The 26289-nt window shown below is 40.2% G+C and overlaps 1 protein-coding gene and 1 long non-coding RNA gene across 8 annotated transcripts in view; one reads left to right on the top strand and one right to left on the bottom strand.

Annotated features, from left to right (window-relative positions):
• Window positions 1–26289, top strand: part of Gria3 (glutamate ionotropic receptor AMPA type subunit 3) — a 284667-nt gene that overhangs the window by 11467 nt on the left and 246911 nt on the right. The window lies entirely within an intron of this gene.
• On the bottom strand, window positions 4322–9819 carry LOC143270845 (uncharacterized). Its single transcript, XR_013048059.1, has 3 exons — window positions 9737–9819; window positions 7720–7776; window positions 4322–5077 (listed from the first exon to the last, which is right to left on the bottom strand). It is a non-coding gene; the product is annotated as an uncharacterized LOC143270845 (long non-coding RNA).

Raw genomic sequence — 26289 nt, 5'->3', positions numbered from 1 at the left:
CTCAAGGAATCATTACATTTCCAGAAGTGAGGCGCTCTCAACCCAATTTTATACAAAACAGAAATCAGAAGTGATTCAAAATTCATAAGCAGCTAGCTCAAGGTTACACAGCTGGCTACATGGTGGCACCAAGAGAATTTTCGGCCTCTAGAGACTTACTCAAATGGAGTTGAAATCTTAAATGATTATAAGGGCCAAACACATCATGTAATTGGGGCATTAGACAGTTATGTTTAATAAGGAATAGTAAAGCCTTTGACCATCTCTATGTTCCATACCTCTATTTGTACAACCAATCCCATTTTTAACCCACCATGAAAGAAACAAGGTACCTTCAGTAGTCCTTAAGATGACTGGATGTGAAAGCTGTGTATGTTTCTGACATCTATACCACAATATGTGGTATACTCCATTTAGCAGCTAATTACTGGTTTGGAGAAAACTGTTAACTGGCCATTATAACTAGTGAGAAAAGCAGAGAGAAAAAAGAAAAGCTGTACTCAGAGGGTAGCAAAACCCATTTGCCCTCTCTTAGCAAAACATTAAGGTACATTATCATAACTGAACTATCTGTCTCTTGAACACATACAAGTAATCTTACATACACAACACTTTATATGGTTCTTTCCATAGCTAAATGCCACCTCAACTCTAACCTTCCATCAGGAAATGGTGAGGTGTGTAGCAAGGACAGAATTCTGGCATGGAGTCATTGAGATATATTTGTCAGATCAGAAGAGGTCTTCTAAGGGGGCTTGCTTTTAGAAATTTCTAGGCTTCTCATATATACTCCCCACAAGTTGTAGACATTCTATCAGTTAAGAATCTCTGGAGAATCACCTAAGGTGAGTCCTCTCCTATATTTCAAGAGAGAGGGGCTTATTGTTTTTAAGCCAATGTCCAAAATGGGCATATATCCTTATTTCTTTGGAGTTTCAGACCAACATAAGCCACCTTGGTCATGCCCTATCATTAGACACTGCTTGTAGGCTAGTAATAGCCTGCCATAGTAAGAGAGAGAGGGATATGTGTTCTCATTATAACCCCATTACCAGAAATAACAGCAGGACACATAAAAAATGCCGTTTCTCATTAAAATATAGTAAATAAGAAAACAATTCGGGATCCTATTCTTGGACTCAGTCAAGTTCAGTTCCTTGTCAGTGTTGGTGCTCTTGAGGTGACAAGACAACATCTAGTGGCAAGATCCAACTAACCAAGAATCCCTATCAATACTTTCTTTCTTTTAGGTTGAAAATCATAACCTTTGACACATATATAGCCAGTCAACAAATAGTGGACACTACTTATTCACCAGTGGGAAATTTAACGAACAAAGCCTTTGTTGTTAATTGGAGATAAATGCCTGGGTGCCTATAGAACCGGTTCTTGATTAGAATTTTATGAATACTAGGTAACTACTCCAGGATGATGTGTTTCTCAGTGAAGGCATGCCTAGAGTCTGAACTAAGGCCAACTTCCCACATATACCATCATACAATTTACTTTAAAGTCATAAAGTAAATGACAGAGAAGTGAACACTTTCGATCCCATGTTTCTACTGCTTTGGGAAACAATAAAAGGGGAACAGAGGTTTGTGAGAGTGAGTAAAGGACCAGGAGTTAAGACAGATATCCAGTTCTAGTCTTGGATCTGACATCAACTTCCTCATTCACTATAGGCCTGCCTCTGTATTTCTGGTTCTAGTTTCTGTAATTATTGAAGTAGAGAGGTCCTTCTGGATGGTATCTGAGACTTTTTATCATTGATAGCCTATCACTAGGTCTTACCAGGTCTCTTCATTTCTAATTGAGAAAATAAAATCCAACTGGAGTCCCTCAACATTTTCCGTATCTAGAAAGTTCCATACATATTTATTGACCTTGCCCACATTGTTAGGTTCCACGACCAAATTATCAGATCGTAAAACTAGTGGATAGTGTTTCTAGCTATTTATCACTTACTTACCTTTGTTCACCTCAATCTCTTTCACTTACTATTTATGAGACACTGAGTAAGTTACTTGACCTCATTACGCCTTTGAGAAGTTGGAGTGGTAGCATGTATACTGTTTGGCTTCTCTCTCTCTCTCTCTCTCTCTCTCTCTCTCTCTCTCTCTCTCTCTCACACACACACACACACACACACACACACACACACACACACACACACACAATGTGAGTGGGAATAATAATAACACTTTTAGGGTTGCCAGGAGTTTGAAATGAAATCACAAATTCATATGAAACATGTATGATAGTGTCCAGCAATCACTGGCCATTATTATTGATAGCATCATTAATTCAAGATTATTTTGAGCTTTTTGTCCTAAAAACAGAAACCTAGTTTCATTTGAAAACTGCAATCACTTGTCACTTCAGAACCCAGATTTCCTTCCTGAACAGCTGTTCTCTGAGCCTTTCTACAGTTCTAAGTTCTTCCTCAAACCAAAGATTGTTTTTTCTGCCAAGAAACCCATCACAACACCCCCTCTTATTTCCAGCCCACCAACCTAACCTCAAACATCTCTCACCCATGAATCCAAGTCTGCACATCCAGTTTAACTCTTGGCAGCAAAAGCTACCCAGACACTTCATCATCAAGAAACTGAGTTGCATATCTCTGCATAACCTAAGGCAAAATTGCAAAGGAAAACCTATGGTCTCATCTCCAAGGAAACTTTTCTTTTTTAATTCAAAATGCTTTTAATCACAAACTGCATCATCTTTATGAGGTGGTGTGTGTGTGTGTGTGTGTGTGTGTGTGTGTGTGAGAGAGAGAGAGAGAGAGAGAGAGAGAGAGAGAGAGAGAGAGAGAAGGGGGGATTAGTCAACAGCATACATGCTACCACTCCAACTTCCCAAAGGTTCAGAATGCACCTATTTTTCCTATAAAAATGATTCAAAAGAAACTCTGACCAAGGACCCAATGGATTGGCTCTGTAGGCAGGGCCTAGAACTGCTCTAGAAATGGGACTGCCAAATGAGGAGAATCAGGAAAAGCATCAAAAAACTGCTTAGGGGCCACCTGGGCATTGCATTAGTGAGTGAACTTTCTTCCTGGGCCCAAAATGAAGAGCCTGAGGAAGCGAAGAGAAAAATACTCCACGCATTCTCTTCCCTGTTAGGCATTACCCTGCACACAATCATTTCTCATACATCTTCTCTCAGTTCTTTTCACCTGTTGGTACCACTAAGCCCTTGGTAAGTCTTTTAATGCCTTGTCCTAACAATGGTGAAAGCAAAACAGAAGGCCACTTTGGCCATATATCTGAGTCTGCGCAGCTCCTCTAGTACAACAGAGTTGAGTCCACTTTTTGGAATCGGTATTCATGTTGTTCTTTGGCCTCTTGGTTACTGCCAGAACCAACTCACTGTCCTTGATTCTTCCTTCAATAGCCTATAGACATATAGGGACACAAGGACATTGAAACAATGGGGAAAGCAGAGCTATGTTTTCCCCAGGATAAAGGGGACCTGGAACTGCTCAGTTTTTTTTTATACCACTCACTCCTGGTTCTTGTATTTTCCTCTGTTACACTTTGTAGCAAAGGATTGTTGCTTAACCCTTCCTTAGTGGAAGGCTGTTTCTCCTATTCCATTTGGGAGCACTTAAAGGACAAGAGTAGTTCTGAAGTGGAGTCTAAGAATTTGAATCTTATTCTCTTATTAGCAGTGGCCTGACCTTGGATAAATTGCTTAACACCCCTGAGCCTCACTTTCCCATCTGTGAAATAAGGATGAATATAGCAGTAACTATGTTATACAGATGCTGTGAATATTAAGTAGGAAGATCTTTCATGCATAACATTTATCACATGTGCCATGTAGTAAGTGTTGAGTAAAATGGTAGCTACTATTAACACAGAATAGTGAGGTGCTTAAAAACAAAGACTTCAAAATTAAACTGAGGAAGGATTTTTCCCCTGTCTAGCCATTCTCCAAGCCCTGCATAGCAGCTCATCTCCCCTGGGATTCTATAGCTGAGAACAAGCTGGATGGGACAAACTTTGAATACTGAGCATGCCACTTTGAGTATAAGCTACTTGGTTTGGGAGTAAAAAGGCAGGGGAAGACTTTCTATGATACATCAGAAACTCAGGCTGTATTCACTACTAGGCCTTAACCATGCAACAACTGAGTGGAATGCCTTAGGATGTAATCCTTCCTTATTTACTGTCTCAGAATTGGGTATGATTTTATTACTGCCCATGCTGATTTGGATAAAGGCTCAAGCTGCTTTAGATAAAGCAGCATGGAATGTGGCATGATAACATTGGCACTTGCTGGATTAAAGAAAAGAACAAACTTTCTCCCAATATAAAATCTGTTTTGTTTTAATAGAAAAAAGCAAACCCCAGCATCTTCACACAATCTAGGAAAAAAATGTAGTATCAATTGAGCTTTCTCGGGCACAATTTTTGTAAATTCTTTAGTTTCAGGTGATATGTACAAGATGGATGTTTAGAGCATTTCCTTTTGAGTGGCTGGCTTTTTCTCTTTTTGATGGTACTTGCCTGAGTCAGACTGGAAATAGCAAAAGAAGGCGATATGGAAAAGGTTAACAGAGAAATTTTGCTAGCGTGACTTTTTCCACATTTCAGTCCCCTTCTCTGCAGAGCAAAGGTTAACTATCTAATTCCATAAGCAGATTCACTAGGGAGGATGGTTCTGAGGACCACCAGACAATGCAGGCAGCTGAGAAAAAGCTGTCCTCTGCCTTCCTGTCATCAGGCCTTGGTCTACCAGCAGGCTGTCTCCAGCAGGCTGAAACCTGGGTGATGACCAAGAGCAGTGTGGTTGTTTTCTTTCATGTCCCAAGATATTCATGCTCCACCAGCTTCATCTCCTCTTCTCGTTATTACACAAGCCTGCTGCTGTTTTTCTCATAGATTTTTTAAACATGGTTTTCAGAAAAGGGAACTCAAGAGTTCAATGACGAAGTGACTATCCCAAGGTCCCACGGCTAAGAGCAGAAGTGGGATTGCAGTCTGGCTCCTAACTCTTGGCACTTCTGCAAGATGTCTTCTTAACGTAGCTCTTCTGCTCTTAGCTTTCACTGCTGCACAGTGACACTCTGTACGAAAATGACAACCCTGTCAGTTTTAAATAGGTGCTAGAAAGGAAAAATAAATCCGCAGCAAGTCAATTAGAAATGCAGTAAAGCTCGAGTTTCAGGGGCCATAGTTAATGATATCTTTCATTTAGTGACTCCGGTGTTAACTTGTCAGCATTACTACCCTTTGATTCATAGTCAGGAGTGAGCAAAACAAAGGCTAAAGGTGTGGAGTCCATTTACACATCACATAATTTTGGAGCTATATCAAGTACTTCTAGTCCAACTACCTCATTTTGTAGATGAGGAAAGTGAGGACAAAAAAGAAAGACATTTGCCAAAGATGATGGCAATGTGGCATTGTCGGAAACAGAAGCAAGATGAGAATATGGACTTCTCAGTGTGGTGGCTCCCACCATCTTTTGCAACCTTCCCACTGGAAATCTTTACTAAAGCAAAACTGTATAGCCTATTACTTTTATTTTTATTTTTTGGTATCTTGTTTTCTTGAATTCTGTCACATTTATAAGTTATAGTACCCCAAACCAATTTTCAAATGTAATCAACCTTTTAGTGATTATAGAAATTAAACGTCAAATTAATTCATGATCAGTGTTTTCAAAAAATACTTCAAAACTATAGATGAATAAAATTAGCTGCACAGAGCAAAAATCAAAGCTGGGGATGTAACACAGTGATAGAGCATTTAGTTATCGAGGGCAAAGCCCTGGTATATCCCCAGCTGAAAAGGAAGGGGAAGGAGAAGGAAGGGGGAGAAAGGGAGGGAAGGCAAGAAACATTGACTTTTACCACATTTGGGGGGTTCATAACTTTATTCTATTGGGGAGATTTTTCTAGACCTCCTACATTTAAAAAATGATCAATTACTATTTATACTTATTATACCACAGTTATTTTATCACATATTTGTGATACATAAAATAACTACCCTATATGGAGTTATACATATAACACTACTACCAGATTTTATGCATTCAGGGACATTCATTCTCAGTTCACAGAAGTTTACAATTATGCACCAATTTGCTGTAACATCAATATTCTAGCTCAGGTTTGAAAACATAATAAACGTGTAATTAATAGTGACTTATCCTTTCTGCAATGATCACTGTTCTCCCACCAGACACAGCAGAAAATGAAAGTGGAGTGGCACATGCCTATAACCATAGCACTTAAGAAGACTGAGGCAGAAGGATCGTTGAAGTCAGTCTAGGATATACAACAAGACTTGCCTCAGAAAAGGAAGAGAAAAGCTGTACTCATTTTACCCCAACAATGCAGCTGTCTCAACAGAATCCCAATAATGATGACACCAATAGGCATGCTGTCATGGAAAGGAGGAGTCTCACAGGGCTCCACCAATGCTGAGACAGGGAGAATTGATCTAGTCTTTCCTGGGAATGAGCCCCTTTATAGGTTATACAATACCAAGTGTTCAGCCCTCAAATTATATACATACTTGTCTTGGTCAGGGTTGCTGTTGCTGCAATAAAACACCATTAACAAAAAGCAAGTTGGGGAGGAAAAGAGTTTATTTCACTGTTCGTCATGGACGTACAGGAACTCAAGCAGGGCAGGAACCTGGAGGTAGGAGTTGATGTAGGGGCCATGGAGAGCTGCTGCTTACGTGCTTGCTCAACATAGTTTGCTCAGCCTGCGTTCTTATAGACCCCAGAACTGCCACCCCAAGTGACACTACCTACCCACAATGGACTGGGCCCTCCCACATCAATCACTAATTAAGAAGATGCCTTACAGACTTGCCTACCACCTATTCTTATGGAATTATTTTCTTAAATTGAGGTTCCTTCCTCTCAGATGACTTTAGCTTGTGTCAAGTTGACATAAAACTATCCAGCACACATACAAATAACATGATATGGACTCAGCATGTTGTGTTTATATATTTATGAATACATGTGTATGCAACAATAATAACTAAAGAAAAATAAGTCATGAATTTGAGAGGGAACAAGGGGATTATGGGAAGGGTTGGATAGAAAGGAAGAAATAATATAATTATATTTTAACTAAAAATAAGAAAAAACAAAAAGTTACAGGGCAGATACATATTATAAAACTCAGGCAGACCATATAGAAAATGTAGTTATAATCTGAAGCCAAATCTCTGAGTTCAATTCCTATATATTACATCTAACTTTATATACTTCACAGTTTTCAAAGCACCTTTCCATACATTTGCTAAATTGATCTTCATAACACTCATGTAAAGTATACAGCTCGGGTATTATTGTCCCCACTTTGTAGATAAAGAAACCGAAACCAATATTAGTAAAACCACTGATGCCAGGTTATAGGTTGTGTAGTAGCTAAGAGGGAAATAGAACTTGGGTTCTTTTTCCAACTTCAAGAGCTTTGGAAACTATGACGTGTATAAAGTTAGATGTAGTGTGCAGCTGTCATGAGGCAGGATAGCAGATGCAGATAATGCTGGCGATGAGGCAGAATATTGAAAGCCTCAGAAAATGTTTTGTAAGGAATGTTATAAACTGCTATAGACAAAAATGACCTTTGGAATCATGTAAACCAACATCTTTGTATTATATATAATGAGAGAAAGAGACAGAAACAGAGACAGAGAAACAGAGAGATCCATTCACAGAAGTAGGACTAGAACTTACTTCTTCCACATTCCCAGAGTCCACAAACATTCACTATAGCATTTTATTAGTTGACCTCTGTTGGAAAAGAGTAAGGAAATAATCTAGTTATTTATAGAATCCACATAGGTAGGAACTAATTAATCGGGATCTCATGAAAGGATAAGGAAAATATCATGTAACTATTATGCTTTAAAATGCAATTGCATTCCAGATGTGGGGGAATATGGAGTCAGAAAGGTGATAGGTGAGTTGCTCAGACTCCAAGGTGCTGGCAACTTTCCTTAGCAATGACCATGGCAGCAATTAACATTTTTGTCTTTGCAGCAATTCCCCATTTATGTGTTTTGGAAAAACTTGGTAAAGTGGAGAAACTGGCCAATTCCTTGAACATATGATTTCCAGTTCTTTGAAGGGGGTATACCAGTTACTATCAGAAGACTGTTCACTTTATGGTAGCAAGCATGAAGTCCACACCAGTGAAGAATTGCACCCCCAACAGCACCTCAGCTCTCACTACGTCCCTTGGATTTCATAGCTCTAGGTGCTGAGTAAATACGTGTTGGGCACTTTGCTCTTTCCATTAGTTGTTTCAGCTAAGGCGACAGCAAATAAACATTTGTGTCTGACAACCTTTTCAAGTTCAACGGTACAGAAAGTTATTATATGAGAAACAAAAACAAGGAAAGAATTTTTCAGTAGCCGGCTACAAAGATGACTATAAATGCCATCTAACAAGGCAGCCTATTAAAATATGGAGTGTGAAATGTACTAATATGATAAACCCAAATGTGGTCTCACTATTCCTAGCTCTAAAGTTCTGACTGTCTTCACTAACTGCCACTAGAGCCTAGATGGTGTCCATCAAGGTTCATCCCCTTCTCCAATGTTAAAGTACTCCCTTCTGCCTTCTGGTAGAAAAGGACCCCAGTTCCAGAGGCAGCTTCCCTTTCCTTAGTCATTCTGACAGCTTCTGCAGAGGGGAACTGTCTGTCTGCCCTGGTTTAGGAGCTTTGCAGGGAGAGAGCTCTATCATGCTGCAGAAATCACACAGAGTCCTTGCACCTGTTGTTTACCAACTAAGGAGCAACTAAAAGTAGGTCTCCTGAATATGGAGTAAGTGGTTAAACTTTGAAACCACCATGATAAAAGAAAAAGGGAAAATGACCTTTTGGACCAGGGCTGTTATGTTATGATGGGGGATCCTTCATGGACCTTTAAAAAGAACAAATTCCAGGCAAGTCAAAGTCAGGCCCACTGTACACCGTGGTAAGTAAATATATGGAACTCCTTAGCCCAGGAAGTATAAATACTGTCAGAGAAGGTTCAATACATTTGTGCCTGCTATAGGTGATTGAGGAAAGTGAGGCTGTTTGGGGATAGGTTTAATCTCCGAGCTCAGAATCAGTGAGGACAACCAGATTCTCTGACAGCCTCAGTGAAATGGGTCCTGAAAACATGCATACTCCCAGAACTGTGACTATATTTTCCCATCAATGGGGGGATGCATGAAGATGTGTTGTTTATTTTGGCTATTTCAAACTGAGATGCTAAAACCTCCGGTTTGCTCTAAGTAAAATCCTCACACACATGTAAGGGGAGCAGTATTTCACAGGGAAAAGGAAAAAAAGGAAAGGAAAGCAATGCCTGGTCCCACCACCTTCTTCTACTACTACAAATCAGCTATGTGATGACTGCCTGCTCTTTAAGCTTCACCTTTTCCCATTTGGAAAATAAGGTCATTAGCATAAGTGACCCCAGGAGTCCTTCCTAGTTTCAATAACATTAAATTCAAATGGCAACACCGGCTTCCTCTGGAGCACTCCTCAGAGCTTTCCAGGGGCTCAGAAGATGTTCCAGACTCCACCTGCTCTGCCACTCAAGCCTGGCCTCTGAAATACATAGATATGCTCTAAAGTTTGTATTCCATGGACTCTTACCCCACTCTCTGAGGCCTCTACTCCTTTATATTCCATATATTAGAGGCAACATTTGGTAAACTTTAACACCAGGAATGGCCAGGCTTGCTGGTGCATACCTGTAATGTCAGCATTTGGGAGACTGAGGCTGGAGGACTGTCACAACTTCAAGGATAGACTGGGTGACACAGCTATTTCAAAGCACTGAAAAAAAACAAAAATACAAATTTCAAACCAACCAAACCATAGAGCTGCCTTGAGGAGGGATTCTGGTTCTACCACTTTCAGGAAAAGATTTCACACGTTGTCTAAGTACCCTTTGTCTCAGTTTCCTCATCAGTTGAATAGCAGTCATAATACTGCTTGCTTCCTTTCTAGTGGAATCATCAAGATTAAATGAGGAAATTCATACCAGATACTCAGCATAATACCTCATACACAGTTTATTTTGTCATTGGTGTGCAATTTCTTTAGTATCTACTACATAAATATCAAGCTAAAATTTAAAATCAATAAATTAATAAATATCAAGGTAATAAGTCTATAACTGATTTTGTTATTGTTGTTGTTGTTGTTGTTGTTGTTGTTGTTTGAGACATAGTCTCACTGTGTAGCCCGAGCTGGCCCGGACCTCCTCATGTAGACCACAATGGCCTTGAACCCACAAAGATCTGCTTGCCTCTGATTTCCAAGTGCTGGGATTAAAGGGGTATGCTACCATGCCAGGCAATGCCAAAACTTTGAAGCAGAGGCTAATTACTTGGCTTCTCAGGGCTTTGTGTGTTTTGCTTCATATAATGATGTGTACATATTCATCAGGACCATTTTGGAAACTGGACAGACAAGAGAACTGTTTTTGATGAGGCTGGTGTTTAGGTGAAACTCCAAATATACTACTTAGGTAAATGTTAATTTTACCTCCCATGGAACCAGTTGAGTTCATTGGAGTCCAACAGGGTGGAGGCCAGAGGAGGTTCCCCAAAATGACCCCTTGAAATGGCTCACGCGTTCATGGTGCAATATTTCACCCTTCCTGTTGAAGGTGTAAAGTGAAACTGTGAAATGGGAACAAGGCAAGTGAGGTTGCCACTATCTTCTGGCTTGTGAGATTCTTACTGTATGACTACCATGGGGAGAGAACAAAGAAAGCAGCTTAACTTGGCAAGGCAAAGCCGAATATTTTCAGGGTGAGCCCATCTCATTTTTGAGATGGGAGAAACTGCTCTGTGGGGGCAAGATGAAATGATGAAAGCAAGATAAGCCAAGATCAAAGTTAGCAACATAGCAAGACAAATCTTGTATGCTGTGTGTATGTGTGCGCGCACACGCGTGCACATATTCAAGAATTGAAAGGAGGGATGACAACAAATATAAAGGATCAGTTTTGACATGGAAACTCCATTGGTCACCTTCAATCCATGGTTGCTCTGTCCCTTTCCTTTATTCTTATGACAGCTTAGCTTAGGACATCATCTCTGGAGCACAAAGTAGAGAAAGATATTGTTCACTTCATGAGAGCCAAAAAGCAAATAAAGAGACAAAAAAGAGACCAAAGTCCCCAAATCCACTTCAAAGTCATGCTCCCAGTGATATAATCTTTTCTCTGGCTTTTCTGAGTAAAAAGCCCTCAACCTTTGGTGACAAGATTCCATTAATTAACTGGGATCTAGGAGTGAACTTAAATATATCCTAAAAATTAATATATCATGTCTATTGTTTTCTTCATTCGCCTTATGTTTAGGCAGTTGTGTTGGTGGTGAAACTTCGTGGGTGTAGCTTCTGACATTTCTGGGAGACTCAATTTCACAGTAAACTCCCTGTTCCTCTGGTGTGTACAGTCTTCCAGCCTCCTCTTCTGCAGTGTCCCCTGAGCCTTAGGTGGGGGCGTTGTATTATAGATGAGGAAAAGAAGTGCAGAAATAGAGATAATCTCTGAAGCTGTGTGTTGGGGTCATGGTGAGGGAAGATGAGAAAGAGCAGGGCCTATAATGATAGCTGGCACTTTGTGAAGAGAACGTCCATGAACTAGACACTTTTGCATTACTATAACAAATACCTAAGACAATCAACTTATAAAAAAGAAAGGTTTATTTTGCATGGTAGCTTCAATCCATGGTTGCTTGGTCCCTTTCTTTTGTTCCTATGACAGCTTAGTACATCATCTCTGAAGCATGAAGTAGAGGAACATTGTTCACCTCATGGCAGCCAAAAAGCAAAAAGAGAGGCAAAAAGACATCAAGGTTCCAAAATCTACTTCAAAGGCATGCTCCCAGTCAAGTAACTTCCTTCCACCAGCCCCACAGACAGGTGACTAAGGCTGCAATTCATAGAACACTGGGGGACATTCAAGGTCCAAATCTCAATAATCCAGGAATGGAATCTGGTTTAAAAAAATCTATTACACAAGAAGGTTGACAAGGAAAATATTGATAGTGTCTGCATTTTATGCTCCTAGTAAGTGTCAGACTGGGGTGCAAACCTTGGTCTAATCTTGTGCTCTTCCCATTCACCATACCCTTTCCATTTAAGTAGCTTTATGAGGCAATGAGGAGTTCCATCTAAGCTAATTTTCCAGATAATTGAAGCAGTCATCTTTTGGCAGTGAAAGTGCTATTTTTATTTGAATGATTTTTGAAGAAAAACTGTCCACAATGCGTTTCACACCTCTATGCCTTATTATGCAGAAGAAACAGACTTCTGCACTTTCAATCTATTTTCACAGTTCTCTCTCTCTCTCTCTCTCTCTCTCTCTCTCTCTCTCTCTCTCTCTCTCTCTCTCTCTCTCTCTCTCTCCCCCCCTCTCTCTCTCCCATCTCTCTGACTGACAAAGTTGACTATTTCCTAGGTTACCGAAGACAGTATATTTGAAATGGGGTCCTTCTTAAAGCAGAATACTAAAATATATTGCAGCTGTCAGGGAGGGAAGAGCATGCAGACTCTCCAACAACAGAAGTCCAGCAGAGTGGGTCCATTTAGTATAGGGACATGTAGATCGAAATGGCTAAATAACTTCAAAGACAACAAATTTGATACTGGAATTAAAATTCCCAGTAAACCTGCAGAAATGTCGATAGAAGATTGAATTGTGTTCATTCTACTGCACTGATCCACCGTGGGGAACAGGAGATGGGAGAGGTCCATCACAGGTGGGAGGAATATTTCTTCCCCCGATATTGTTTAGAAATGCCTGCACATTGTGGTAATAGAAGGTATACCTACATCATTTAAATTCTGCACACACAATCTACCCTCTCATTGTTTGCTCCAGGGCAGACGACTCCTCCCACCTCACCACTGTGCTACCATGTTTAAAAAGCCAGAAGAGGCCTATTTCAAAAAGATTTCTGTCTCAAGTAGTGGGTCTAAAGGGGTGAATAGTCACTGATCTGGAAAACATGTCCCTTGTGTGATACATAGCAAATTATTGTGTGTTTAGTCTGTCACTTTCCTTTTCCCTGTCCCACCTATAATCTCAAAAAAAAAAGAGAGAGAGAGAGAGGAATATCCTATAAGCAAGCCCTCTTTAGCTTGCCAACCCATTGGCCTGCTGCAAGTACTTGGATCTTTTCAAATTCCAATCAGAATGGGCTCTGCTTTGCCTTCTCCATCTCTGTCTCCTCTGACCCGACAAAGTTTCCCATCTTTCATCCTGTCACTTAGCTAATGGTGTGTGTCCTTCTTGCATACATTCCATAGTCACTGGTTCCTTTCACTAGTGGAGTCGTCAGTGAGATGCTCGGCAGATGGCTCACTGGCTGCCGCTCTTGTCCCCTCACTGCAGCAATCTGTTGTTCTAAATCAAAATGTTAATGAAAAATAAAAGAACGCAGTGCCAATGTCTGTCTGATTTAAATTAATATAGAGTCATACCTTTTGAGGCAGGTTTTACTGGCACAAAGTTCTCCATACAGGCTATGCATACTATGTGGTGTTTCTCTCTCTCTCTCTCTCTCTCTCTCTCTCTCTCTCTCTCTCTCTCTCTCTCTCTCTAATTAAAATTAAGCACTTTCATTTCTCTGAGTCTCTCGTGGCACCCCCAACCTGTTCTTTTTAATAATAACAAAGGCCTAACAAACATTCCATTTCAGTGTTCCAGGGAATGGCATCTCACCTGGTGAACATAATTTTGAGAGATATTATATGTGATGTCTAATTATAAACATGCTTTGATTAGATGCTGTTTTCAATACTGAAATGACACGTTTACTAAATGCTTCAAGTGCAGCTCTAAGTTAGGCCTGTAGTTATTGAAATCTCTTTCAATCCATTTGTTTTAAAACTGCTGGCAAAATCATTGCTAATTTGCTACTTTATTTACAAGGGCCCTTCACTTTCTATGTGCTCAGCACAGTATTCATTTCTGCTGCAGGAACAGGACTGCACCTCTCTTTAGAGAAAATGTATGTGTGGGCAAGATCATTATCTATGTGAGACAAATTTTTCAACGTCAATTTAGATAAGGGAACACGATGATGCTAACACACACCTAAAGGAGGAAAATCACCTTGTCCCAACTTGGAAAAAGTCTAGGAATCCAAAGAATGCCAGCTTCAACCGATTGCCGAAGACCATACTGTCCATTGATTTCTCCCATGACTTCTTTATAGGCACTCTTAGGAAGAGTTGCCAAGAATAGCAACAGCTAATAGTGCTTGCTATATAGCTCACAACCCTCTAAGTGATTTAAATTCATTTAATGTCATCAAAACAACCATATATAACTTCAGTTTGTTTCACAAATAAAGAAGCAGGTGCAGTTAAGTCCTTCGCCCAATGTCACTCAACTAGTAAGTCACAAAAGCAGAGAACACACAGCTCAGCCCTAGGACCTTAACTTTTCACCACAACACCATTCTATGCTGCAGGAAGGGCCACAAATCCCAGCATCTTTGGAAGTTATTGTTTTCTTTTTGATCATAGGATGCTTTATTTGCTCAAACCTATGTGCAAAAAAGGCTTCTACATCAGTGCGGCTTGCACCATGCTAAATGCACATGCTACTTCCAAATGTTAGTGCCACCAAGTCTAAAGTGAATCAGGCAAATCAAGCTGAGGTGTCAGGACAGGTGGAAGAAAAGCTTGGGTTTGAGGGTAGGAAGTAGGATGCCAATCAGTAGGTCCATCCTCTCGGCTCTGCACACTGAGTCTGTGTAATAGTGCTGACAAAAGAAGCCCCAGGTGAAAAGCAAATCATCAGTTAGGGGTTCCCTGCTGGGACTCAATGGGTCAGGCCACCCAGATACAAACTCAGTGTTTCTTGGTCTGAGGAGTAGAGCCACCACACAAAGGAAATACCTTAGAAACCCAGCCTTCCTCTTGCTGCTCAGAAACGAGATAAACTGGAAAAGCAAGCAATAGAAGATAGTTCTTCCAAACAAAGAGAAGCATCCTATGCCTAGGGATTTACTGATTTTCAGGAGTTGTTTGCTTGCTATTTGATTTTTTGTTTTGAGACAGGGTCTTAGCTAGTAGCCCAGACTGGCCTCTGACTACATTGCCAAAGACAGTCTTTTCCTCCCTTAGAGCTGGGAGTTCAGCTCAGTTCGCCTAACATTCACAAGGCCCTAGATTCCTGCATTTGATACTTGACACTACAAATACAGATAGATAGATAGATAGATAGATAGATAGATAGATAGATAGATAGATAGATAGATAGATAGATAGATAGATAGATAGAGGAAGGAAGGAAGGAAGGAAGGAAGGAAGGAAGGAAGGAAGGAAGGAAGGAAGGAAGGAAGGAAGGAAAAGGAAAAGGAAAAGGAAAAGGAAAAGGAAAAGGAAAAGGAAAAGGAAAAGGAAAAAGAAAAAGAAAAGAAAAATCCCTTAAATGGGAAAGAATTGAGTATAAAGACTCTGGTCTTCCCAGGGACTAAAGAAAAATAGAAATTTGGAAAAGGGATGTTACTGAATTGCAGGAGATGTTAAATCTAAGAGCCAGGTTTCCTGGGTTCCATCACCCACTTTGTAACATATCATGGCCCCTCAAACCCATGCAGTTCTCTTGTAAATGGAAAAGGCCCTATGATTTTAGCCTCCTCCACTACATGTTAATAAATCCTGATTTTCTCCTATTTAAACAAGGAAGTACAAGGAATGATTTGGCCGAACGAAGCACACATTTGATTTGTTTTGCAGTCTTAGTGACCACCGCAGATCACTGGAGACAGTCCCAGCTCATAGTGCTGGATAATGAATGGTTCTCCCCTCTGAGTCATCAAATCATAGGCTCTCTGAAACCCGAAGTAATCTTAAAGGTCATCCCTTCCTAACCTGCTGAGCTCCCATTTACCTAAACAAAGCTAATCTAAGTAGTGGAGCTAAAGCCAATTTGACAGCAGCAGATGCACTGCTCACCTGGATTCATGTTGCAGATGCTAGCTTGAGCCCTGTGACCTTTGGCCCTGAATAGGTTCTCCCTCCCTGAGAGCGCTCATTCAGAACTATCCTCTCCCTGCTAGCGTTTCCTGATTCCAGAATGCCTTTAATGGAGGGCCTAGACTTTTGTTCTGCCCTGAAAACAAACAAGAGAGAAAGTCCCATGGAAGATGTGATAACATCTAAATACACGTATCACCCACAATACACGTGACTGTATAGCAGATCATAAGAGCATATTTCACAGGGAAGAGAACCTGAAGACATAAAATACTTTGAAAAGAATGAAATGTATTTCATTAATCAGGAAGGCAAGAAAGGATGAAAACACTAATGTGGTAAACTAGTAGGATGTGTTTGAACCAAATTTGGGTTTACAACTCAATCACATTATACAACTAACTGTCCTACCTTTACACTCCCAAGCCTCAATTATTTACACACTTTAGTATGGGATAATATCATCTGTTACACACAACTGATGAAGGTAAAATGGGATATGTTTTCTAAGATATAATTACAATAGACTTAAGTACATTTTTGGCTCCTAATCTACAATGTTATTGTATTTTAATGGCTTTTAAGGTGTGTGTCCTTGACTGTGATTCTTCAGCACTCATGGGTTCAAATGATGTTGATGTTCAGATCTGTACTACCTGTAATATGTTTAACTAATATAACCATCCATAGAGGTAACTGAAGAACTGATTCAAGAACTAGTCAGTCTTTCAGTCTTAGTATGGTAAAAAGTACAGTCAACAAATGAAATGTTAGAGTGTCTGTATGAATTCTAAGTTCAGGAAAAGGTACCAACTCCATATGTATATCAATGATAATGACAGAAATGTTGGGGGATGGGATTCTCATAATATTGATGGATAATAGTCTTGAGTTCTGGTTTCTGCCCTGTGCCTTTATTTTTTCCGTTTTTTTTAAATTTTTGAGATTGTATTTTAATTACAATATTTCTCTCTTCCCTGTCCTCTCTCCTCAAATTCATGGCCTCTTTTTTCATCACTTGTTATTTCTTTTTACACTATTATTAACCTGAATGTTGGTTTGAGGCTGCACCTAGCTGTGTTTTTCTCCGTCTTTGGAAGTTGGTTTTGGTTTGCCAGATGAACCAATCACAAATTTATCATCTTTAATGATTTTTTTAAAAAGCACTAAATTTGGGGCCTAGAGCTCTTGTACTTCCTTTTCCAAACATGTTCCAGCTGGTCATGGTAGCATATACCTATCATCCCAGAACTTGATAGGCTTAGGAAGGGGAATCATGAGTTCAAGGCTAGCCTGAGCTAGGTAGTGAGACTTTGTCTTAAACACACAAGGGTTAAAAGTGTAACTCAGTAGTGGAGCCCTTCCTGTGTAAGGCTCTGGGTTCCATCCCCAGCACTGAAAATGATGTTCAACCCACTTCTTTAAAAACTTATTATTTCATCTTGCCTCTTTTTCCCACCCTCCTACTTTTGTTCCTCCTACCTCTCTCCTCTAGGATTTATGTGAATTGCTTCCATTTCCTGCCACACCTTCTCTTTCTCACTGGTACAATATAGTTTCCCCACTAATCTACCAGTGTTTCTTTTTTTATGTACAGCAGTAATCACTGCCTTACCAGTCCAAGGATATTTTAAAATTCTTTGTCTCCCTCAATCTCTTCAGGGGTACTTTAACATACTGGTTTTTTCAATGTTTTTTCATTTTATTATTTTAAAAATTACCATGCAATAATGGATTATATTATGAAATTTCAATAACATAATATCAATGCACTTTACCTGTTTTTGCCTCTCTGTTACTATTTCTCACCACCCTCCTCCATACAGCCAGTCCCCTTCTTTATCTAAACAGTCCTACTTTTGCCTTCATGTCATGTGTGCGTGTTTAAATTTGGATTCCACACCAAAGGAAGCATGCAATATTTTAATATTCTTCTCTTTACTCCACTCCCACAGCCCCTCTATTTCTCCCTCCTCTCTACTCTCATTTTTGAAGCACTTTCTTCCTAGCTTCGGTTGACATTATATTTTGCTAATGTTCCTCTGGATCATCTTCATCGGTAAAAACCAAGGTTTGAAAACAAGATAATATCTAATGTCATTTTCACATCAAGCATTCAGTGGCTGGGAGTGAATGAGATATGCCTGTGATGCTTGAGTTAATTAGAGCAGGCTATTACATTTTTAGTGTTTTATAGCCACTCTTGTATATGTTAGCTGTTGATGTCTGTGTAAAACTACAAAAGACTGGTGTTTTGCTGGTTTATACATATTTATTTTATGTTTTCTTCCCTTTTATATTTGCATATGCGTATTTGAACTCGTGATTCTCCTGCCTCAGGCTCCTTCAGCAAATCCTACCTGTGTGTGCCACCACAACCAGTGCATATGCATATTTGAAAAACCCGTACACTGTATAGTGTCTTTCTCAAAAATAGATATAAGGTACTTTCTGAAGCAATATCCTGTTGTTTATGCTACATATAATTTTTTTAATGTATTTTGGCAGATATTCTCCTCTGTGTTCAATTTAATTTGGCTATTTAGAAAAGAGAACATTTATTTAGCCAAGTGAAGGCATGGCAAAGTAGAAGAGCCAGAATTCACCCATGTCACTAACAAATAGCCACAAAAAACATATCTGAGAGTTTCGTCCTGATGTTATATGTTAGAAAGAAATACATTGTACTGGTTTACTGAGCCCTCTTGAAAATGTTCAAAAGGATACATTATAAAATGTTTACTGATTGTTATTCTTTCACCCACAAATCAAGGGTTATACACGATAGTTGCAAGGAACTTGAGACCACAAAGGAAAATATTGGCTACCACTATTAATACCTACACTCCCCAAATCCTCTGAATAAGAAGTTTTTCTTGTTTCAACAAAAAGGCAGTCATAAGGCAATTCCTGAATCCAAGGGGTACACAGTAAAACATCTTAGTAATGATCAAATGGGAAAAAGCAAACTTCAAGTGTACAAAATAGAGAATGCTTATCTCTGCTAACGAAAGCTGGTTAGAGAGGGGACAAGGGTCCTTAAGCTGCTCCCAAAGCAAGTCATGTCATAAGAAAAGCAGCTGAGGTTCTGTTGCTTTCTTTCTATTTTACCACCAAAGAATATACGAATTTGAAAGATCCGAGCACTAAGGAGTTCTCATGATCCATGGAACATAAATGTGCCAGTGTCTCAGCATAGCATGATATATTGCCCTCTCTCCCATGGCAGGAGAAGCTCAGTGGCTTAGTCAACAGACCCCAGATCTCTGTCAAAAATTCAAAACCTATGAATTTATACACAACATGACACACCCTTGAGCTCACCCCCTCTGCCTCTTCTCCCTTCCCCCTGCCTTCTCACCGGTAAACCATATACCACTGAAGCGTCTCTCAAAATCTGCTAGATAGGATGATTTTTTTTATTGTATCATATAGTTTTATTGTTGAGCATTTTTCCAGGGCCAGGAGAGTCAAATTAATACACTTGGGTATTCAAGTTACCAGAGAAGCACTAATATGTGATATAAGGTTTACCAATTGTTAAGAGTCAGAATAAAATAAAATTTGCTCTTGATTTAAAAATACACTGCATGAAGTTATTTTTCATACATATTTCAACAATGCCCTGGAAGGTCTGCACATTGTTAAGTGAAAGTCACTACCTTTGAAATGGTGGTACCATGAGTGACTGTTGGGGGGAATACTGAGCCTGAGGTCTCTAGGAAAAACAACAGTCTAGAAAATAAATGATGCCAGAATTGTCATCAAATACTAACACAGTGAGGGTCAAGAGAGACGGTATAGCAGATAAGAGCATTTTTTGATCTTTCGGAGGACCTGAGTTCAGTTCCCAGCACCTTCATGAAGACTCACAACCATGCATCTGCAAGTTTAGTTCCAGAGGAACTGATGCGTGCTGTTATGACTTCCTTACAGTGGCTTTGCTTTAAACTACTAGCAGCCCAGAGCTAAGGCCGAAGCCTGGGGGGAATTCTGTTTGCCCAGACAATGACTCTGTTGCTGCTGCTAAAGGTAGTTCTAACTAAATCTCTATCAGTCTAATGAAAATGGAGATTCAAAGGCTAGGGTGAAACCCTGCAAGCTCAGAGAGTTAAAAATAGCAATTGGCCAACTTTCTTTCTTACCTGGTGAGCCCAGGAAGCCCCTCCCTTCCACACCACCCTGCCCCTCCCCCATAAAAACCTGTGCTAAACTCCTCCTCCTTGCTACTTCCTGTCAACCAGTTACTAACTCTGCCTCTCTGAGCCCAGTTGACAAATGCAGCACAAACAAATATAGTTTTACAACATTAACAAAGGCAGCATCAGCACATGTAAGCCATCTTCGCCCAGTTAAAATAATAGTCCACAACAGATGCCCTCTTTAGGCTTCTACCCACATTGCATGCTTATGGCACACAAATGTACATGCAGGCAAAGCACACACACATACACCACACAATAAAAATAAATAAATCTAAAAAATACTACCTTGCAATTGTAAACTAAAATATTCCTGATATCCTATCTTTTGTTATTATATCAGAAATCTTAATTTTCTACTTTTAAAAATGATGTGTTATGGTCGTATTTTAAAGTAATGTTTACTTTTTTCTAAACATCTTTAGGGCACTTGTGATGTTACCCTTAGAGGTCAATTTTACTATATTGCATTGTCACAATTTCAGACTTTAAAAGGTTTCACAAAAAGCCAGTTTATCCATCAAGAGCTCCAGGTGGGTTTGTGCCAACGACCAAGTGTTTGTTGCTATGTGCCAAAAGTTCTATTTAAGTTTCTGGCACAAATTACTAATTACTTATAACTTTTGTAAAAACAAGAAATCATCTCAACACTCTCTCATCTAAAGCAATACTAGTTTTTAATTAGTTTGGGGAATTTTTTGTATTGTTAAGGAGAAAATGGATAAAAATAATATCAGTAATAATAGCTATTAAACATTGATTTACGCTAGGTCAGGCATTTGCTAAATGCTTTTTCTTGTATAATGTCATTTAAATCCATACAGCACTCTATGAAACCAGATCTACTGTTGGTCCCATTTTATAAAAAGGGACATTGAACCTACAAAAGTGAGAGTATATACAGGTCTACAGGATCCTTTATTCAGACACAACTACTTCAGCATAGAGTAGTTTTAATTGTTTATTATGAAGAAACAATAGTTAGTAAGCATGTACCATGTGCCAGGAACTGGGCCAAGTACTTTATGTAAGTCGATTCACTCAGTGTTCTCATCAGCCTTATGGGGCTGTTATTTTTAGAAATATTTTATAGATGAAAGAAGGAAGAGTACAGGAAGTTAAGTTTTCTCAAGGTCTTATTACTAGCGAGGGTAGAACTAGGGTATTAATCCAGACAGGTTTTATACTGAAGTTGCGACACTTTCTACTACAAAGTAAGAGACTTTAAATGTGTACAAATAAACTTATGAGTGTATTTTAATTCCCAATTATTTTCATGAAGCCAAAATCTTAATCATGAAAGTCAGTCCAAAGTCACTGCCAACAGTAAACTGTGCACAGATTCTTTTTTTTTTTAATCCTATGGAACACAAGTCTTTAGCATTCTGATCAATTTTATCGTTCAGAGCAGAGAGTAGGAACAGGTTGAAGCCATGCTCCAGAAATATCCATCAAGGTAGCTTTTGGAGAAGATGAATTAACACTTCTGTACCATTAGTTCTCTATAGGACAAGAATCCGGTCCCTCCACTCTCAGTTGCCTGAAAGCTTTAACAGCTTGCTCAAACAGAAACATTATGTCAGCATTTCTCATTGGAATGCCTTGAAACGATTGTTAAAAATAGCAGGTTCTCAAGCACAACCTCTGAAAGCACAACTTCTAAATCTGCATTCTAACAAGTGCTCCAGATCACTTGGAACACAGTTAAGTTTGTGAATCGCATGCAGTGATAAAACTCTCGGGCCTCATGTTCTGAATTTGGGATGCTCAAACATAAATAAGATGAATTTATTTTCATACTATGCAAGGGCACACTCATGACATTAAAAGACCCCATGAAATGAATTTGCATACTACAACTTCCTCTTGAACAATCACAATACACATGAACATATTAAGCACACTAAGAAGTCCTTGAAAGAAATTAAGCAACTTCATTCTTAACTCATAGCTATTAAGTATTATTTAATTATCTAGAGTATGGAGAATGTGTTGCCATGCACCCATGTTTCTCAGTAATTTTAGTGGCCTGGGAAAGGAACATCTATTACCTGTCTCTGTCAGGAGAGCTCCTGGATTTCTGGATTTCTAAAGTAACCCACACACACTGCTATAGGCCATCTTGAAATAACCATCAGTTGTTCCAAAGGTTCCACAGCTGAGGGTCATCATTATAGCTACACTAGCAAGGCTGACCAGAAACGAAACAAATTCCAAATAGGAAAACTACCTGGTGACTCCATTTTGATGCTTGATATTTTACCATCTAAGCAGTCAAACAAAACAAAACAAAAAACAAAACAATAACAACAACAAAAAGAGCAGCTTGCTACACTGTGAAGTGTTTGCCATCATGTAACTGGGGTGCAGAAATTATACACAGAACAAGACCTCAATTCTTCAGTCGCCTCAGAGTGTAGTGGGAGCCATAGATGGGCAGTTGCCCTGTATGACTTCAGGAAAGCCACTTCAGCACTCTGTGTTAGTTTCTTCTCAGAAAGCCCCGTTTAGAACTAAATGAGGCATTGCACACCACACTTTTATCTCACATATGGAGCTTAAAATATGTGCCTACCTATTTCCCCTCCTCTTTTCTCCTGGCATAGCACCGTGATGGCAGCTTTGTTAGTGCAGCAAGTAGGCCGGACATTCTGCTGCTGGGTTTGGAGCAGCTATTCTCTTCTGAGGACAGTATCCTTTGATGAACTCCAATGTTAGTAATCCAAGGGCAAGTGCAGGGCATTGAACTAGCTCTTCAGTTCCACTAGCGAGGAAACAACATGGACTGGGGTCCATAGAGATGAAAGGACAAGTCCTGCCCTCAAGTTGCTCCAAGAAGAATGGTAATAAAAGTGTGTGTGCCTAGCTGTGGCAGAAAAACGGGCAGTTGGTGGGGGCCCAAGAAAGAGATTTAGCTTATCAGAGAGGTCAGCAAAAGGAATGGAAACTTCATTACAGCTAAGAAAAATCAGTGAGCCCAGGGACATCCAGTGTCATCTTTATCTACCCAGAAAACAACACCAGCACAAAATAGACATTAACTTAACCTAGGGCTGCAGTTCCAAGGCTCAGTTCCAGCAACCAGCACAGAGCCAGTCACAGGCTGCTTTGTGCTTTTGTGCCTGGTGCTGTACTACACATAGGACAAAACCAGTACAACAGAGGTTGACCTCTGCCCTCCAGGAGGGAAAACACTGATGAAGGCACACCTCCAGAGCACAGGAATGTATTTAAAACAAACAGATAAATCCGACACTCCCTCCCATCATTTTTTCTTTAGGTTCCTGTCCATTTTTCTCTAAGATGGAAAACCTTAGGTGAGTCAAAACTAAGTGATCTCCAAGTCTCCAGCCACTTCGACCTCTGCACCTTTCCCAGGGATTTGGAGATCATTGTCATTCTTATTAAAGCATTGACTTCATCAGAATTGTGTGACAGTGAGTGGTCAGGCTAATTTGAGGATAGAGCTTTCCTAGCCTTTCTTCCTCTTTTTAGCCATTATTTGTTCTGTTCTGAGAGTAGGCTGGTGGAAAACGGATGGAGGGTCAGTTCTAGATATGCTTGACTAGAAATGCTCCCATCTGAGTCTTCATCGTCTTCAGTCAGTGGGACAAAATCAAGAAAGCTGCTGGCTCTCCACTTGCTTTTCTTCTTGTAGCCACCAGTCTAGGAATCAACAAGGTTAGGACTCCTCAGAGATGGAGGGGAGGGAGAACAGTGTTGGAGAGGCAAGACTAGACTCTTGCACTTTCCTTTCATGGTGTGTCAAGACTCCACCACTATCACCATTGAGGATAAGCCATGTCATAGTTAAAGATGACTCTGTGTGAAGAACACAAGCATTGTTTCTTAAGCAGGAAAGGGAGTGGCAGGTTCAGGGCTTATATTAAGCAAACACTGTTTTTCCCCCTGATTTCCCTCCAGAATTGTGTATAGGGAGAGACTACAATGAAGAGCTATAACTGAACGAACACTTAAGAGTACCTAGTGAGGTATGAAGCTTGGTCAAATCTCAGCCATTCAGCCTAGATCTACTGTACAACTGTGCTTCCTTCCTTTCTGATTTGATTTGAATCCTCAAATAGATTTTTAGTACTTTCTGATGCTGTCAAAGGGCAAAAGGTACTGATAGGACCACAGGCCTTTCTGCAATGCCACCCAGCAGAACAAACAGTGTTCAGATCTTGCAAAGCCAACAAAACTACAGCATAGGTCAGCAGCAAACTCCCCCTAATCAGAGACCTCCCTGAGCCAGCAAAGTCAAGGCCATGAGCTCTCAGGGCCCTCAGAAGGTCGTTGGAGAGGACAGTGAGTCTGCAGGATGAGTCAGGAGAATTGAGAAAGCCCAGCCAGTCCCAAGAGCCAGACCTCTAGCACAGCAGCCAAGGCAAAAGCTCTGTAAGAACCTGGAGCATCCTGATAATGGGGGTGGTGGGAAGAAGATACAACAGAAAAGACAAACTACTTTTCCTCTGCATTGGCAAAAGAGGGAAGCAGGTGCTCTCTATCCTTCATATGTCCCACTTTAAGTGCTCTCCCACTCAAAGAAGCCCTCAATGATGACAGATAAGCAGGCATTTCCTACACCACTCTCAGGTAACCACTAACCCCTGACAAATTCACCTCTCTTAACTCTTTCCCAGTATCCCACTGTCGTTCAAAGCAATAGTTCCTTCATTAGCATAGCTCTGCCTTGTCATTTCATTATAACTGATGTGGGCCAGTGCAGAATTCATGAATCAGTGTAGTCCCCACCAGGGTCAAATATTGTCAATTAAACAGCTGTCACTTAGCAACGGAGTACTTCTACTCCAAAGAGTATACACAGGAAAAGGATTCCAATGAAGGAGGGATCTGAGAGAGAAAGATCCTGCAGAACTTCACATTCAAGTTTCTGTTTAGCAATCCCTCCCTCCTTGGTTAAGCATAAAGTAGCCATGCTACTAACAACTTTGAGAAAAACCTAAATGCAAATTAAAACCCTGGTGCAAAAGAAACCTTCTTATATAGGCCTCAAAACACAAGAACTTCACCTGAACTATTACCAGCAGATTGTAAACTGCTAATTTGTAATATGATCACTCGATGTGGGAGAAGTAAATACAGGAGTTAAGAGGATTAGCTGTATTCCAAATTGTGAGGAAGAAATTCTTAAAAACAATCCACTTTATGATGGAAATTGCCTGCAAAACAAAAGAAAAAGGGGAAGGGAGGGAGGGAGGGAGGGAGGGAGGGAGGGAGGGAGGGAGGGAGGGAGGGAGGAAGGGAGGGAGGGAGGAAGAGAGGGAGGGAGGGAGGGAGAGAGGGAGGGAGGGAGGGAGGGAGGGAGGGAGGGAGGGAGGGAGGGAGGGAAGGAGGGAGGGAGGAAACCTTATACTGCTCCACGGGTGCTAGATAAGAGAGTATATAACCTGGAAGACCTACCCATGGCCCCATCTTGTGAATCTGCTACTTGGACATGAGTAGAGGGCATGGCTTTGGTAAAAGAACACAGTTAATGATTAGCAATGGGAGCTTTGTCCTGAGATGATTGAAGATGAGTTATATAGCTGACATTTATGATACAGTATATTCGAAGCTATTGACTACTAAGGAAAGCATTTGGCTTATGATGGATCTGATTTCCTAACATACTGTGCCCAATCACAACTGAGTTTTCAAGGAAAGGCATCTAGTCACGAGTTCTAAATTCCAGACCAGGAAAGCATTTGGTGATGCTTTTTAATGAGACTTCTCTGGACAAAGAAAGCTGCAATCTCTGTGATCTCAAATTGGACTTGCCTGGGTAGGACTACACTTGTCTCTGGTTTCCTCCCCATGTCTATTCTATACCTTAGCCTCCCCATATTCCTGTCATTGAGTCTCATTTCTCCTGGGAATTTAGGGTTCCCCTTAGGTTTTTCTCAGTCCAAGTGGCTAAGGATGCCTTCACAGTCTGCAGTTCCTTGTCTCTTTGCCGCATTCAATAGAAAATTCTGTCCCTTGTCTAAGAATCCTGATTCCTGCTTCCCAAAGAAACAGCTGGGAGACTTATGAGCTATGGTTCTGTGTTAAATTTGTCACGCCAAATAACAACTTAAATCCCTGGCCCT

This window comes from Peromyscus maniculatus, chromosome X (assembly GCF_049852395.1).
Source record: "Peromyscus maniculatus bairdii isolate BWxNUB_F1_BW_parent chromosome X, HU_Pman_BW_mat_3.1, whole genome shotgun sequence".
NCBI classification, from domain to species: Eukaryota; Metazoa; Chordata; class Mammalia; order Rodentia; family Cricetidae; genus Peromyscus; species Peromyscus maniculatus.
This window is presented reverse-complemented; position numbering and strand designations above follow the sequence as displayed.